The sequence below is a fragment of the Mesitornis unicolor genome, unplaced genomic scaffold (assembly GCF_000695765.1).
Source record: "Mesitornis unicolor isolate BGI_N332 unplaced genomic scaffold, ASM69576v1 scaffold42028, whole genome shotgun sequence".
NCBI classification, from domain to species: Eukaryota; Metazoa; Chordata; class Aves; order Mesitornithiformes; family Mesitornithidae; genus Mesitornis; species Mesitornis unicolor.
Window position 1 is genome coordinate 7,459 of NW_010204654.1, and position 2,190 is coordinate 9,648.

Here is a 2,190-nt window from a genome sequence, read left to right on the forward strand (position 1 = left end):
GCCGGCGCTCCAGGACTGGGGTTTGCCCGCCCCTCCCCTCGGCCGGGTCCCCCAGAAACGACACGGGATTGAGGGGTGCAGGATGTGGGATCTTCGCTCAGGGAAGCGCTCCCGCGGAGGAACGCGGACGGCTGTTTCCCGCCGCTCGTTTTTCATCCGAAAAGGGGATTTTTGTTTGCGTTTCCTCGGTAGCAGGTAGTCGGACAAAACCACTCTGCAGAGGTTAGATGTGTAATTATTATTTTTTTTCCAGCGTCAATTACACACGTGATGAATAGATGAGCTTTAATAAATTAGGGGCACGCAGTCGCTAATTAAAAGGCATATCAAACCAGCACTATGAAAGCGATTCTCTCACTTTTTGACTTCCTACCAGTGGTATGAATAAAAAGTGTCATTCAAAAAGCGTTTCTAATTACTGCTGGATAAAAGCAAATACATATTGTTCTTTTTGTAATTATTTTAATCTAACGCTGGGCGTTATTTCATGCTGTGCCCGCAACTTTCGCATTTCGCTGTTGGTTCTTTTTTTTTTAAAACTTCCAGGAAACGCCGAGTTTGGGAGTCGTTTTGGTGTTATTTATAACTGAGGCTCTAAAAACCTGAAATACTCTGGAAAGACAGTGACGTCTCTGCCTATGCACAGCTCCTCACCCTGTGCCCCAACTTCAGGAACAGCTTGGATAGAGCTGTGGGCTCGGTCCTGGGTGGCTGCAGGGCCCTGCTTCCTGCACGGTTTCGGTTCTATCCCTTCCACAAAATGTGCAGAATTTCACTGGCTCATCCTGTGCTTTATTTGGCCTCCTGAATTTCCTGCTAGCCCATGTAGCCCATGTTCCATTCCTGGAAATCCTCAGTCCTGCTAACACAAATCACAGCTTCCCACTTCCTCTGCAGCCTGGGTACCCTCCCATCTGCATACCTTTTCCTTCAGGACAGTTTAGGAGCAGATTTTGGCAGAGGAAGTGGCCTGCTGAAGGTTTTTTTTGACCATGCTCCTTTGGCCAGGCCAGGCTGGAGAGCACCTCGAGGATGGGGCTGCATCGAGTGCTGGGTCCAGGGTTCCCCCCAGCAGCCCAGATCCAACCTGTCGGTCAGCCAAGTATCTGAGCCATCTCAGCCCTTACAGCATCTCATCTGGTGCCACAGATGTCAAATTGGGACTGGGCATGTGATTGCAGTGTGGGATGGAGCGTGGGAGGGCATGTACAAGAAGCCGTGTTACAAAACCCCACTCATCAGTAGGGTTAATAGTAGGGTTTGCACACTCATTGCTAGCAGTGTTGCTGCAGACCTCGGTGGGGTAAGGATTAAAGCCAAGCAACATCTGAAAAGAGAGATGATGCCTTCCACTTCCAGCCTGTAACATTTCAGGCAAGGGAGCCCTGATTCAGGTTTTTCTCCAAGTAATAGTTGATCCCACAAACTGATGCCTCTCCACCTGCTCTTGCTATCCCCAGTTTGACACTTCCCCTTCCACACAGAGCTCATCTCTGCTGGGAGATACTGGCAGGATCACAGTCAGCTAACCTCGGCCTTGCAAGCTCTGCTGCTGCAGTGGGGTTGAGTTGTCCTTCTTCTGCCCCCCCACCCCCCCTTCCTTTCCCTTCTCCATGCTTCCTGCACAGTGACAAGTAAATGAGAATTGATGGACACGTAGGAACAATGCATGTATGTCAAGAACAATGCACCGCCTGTGGAAAGCCATTGTGGGGCTGCTGAAAATGCTACAGATAATTATACTGCGCTCCCAAAGTCAATGCCCGCTGGAAGAGCGCCTGGGTAAGGAGAGCTGGCGGGAGAGCAGGTCACGGTGACACCGATCACATCCCTTGGGTGCAGCTTCTCCCACTGGCTACCTGGCTGCGGCCTGGGTGCGCAGGCTCCCATGCTGCCTCCATGGGCTTGGGAGGACTTCTCTGCGCTGTCGTCTTTTTGGAGGCTGGAGGAAGGAGGGGGACAAGCTGCTTCTGGCATTGTGAAGCAGAGCAGAAGTTGGCTCATGCAGCCTGGTCTGGCTGCGTTTTGGTGCCACAGGGTCACCTGGAATAGCAAAGCATGGCAAGGTTTGCTCATGGCGTTTGCCCTAGTCAGTGTCAGCCCATGGCGTGGTTGGGGCATTTTCTGTCTAAAGTCTGAACTTGGAGGTTTCTCTACTCCCTCAAGCCTCCCCGCCTTCATCCTCCTGTC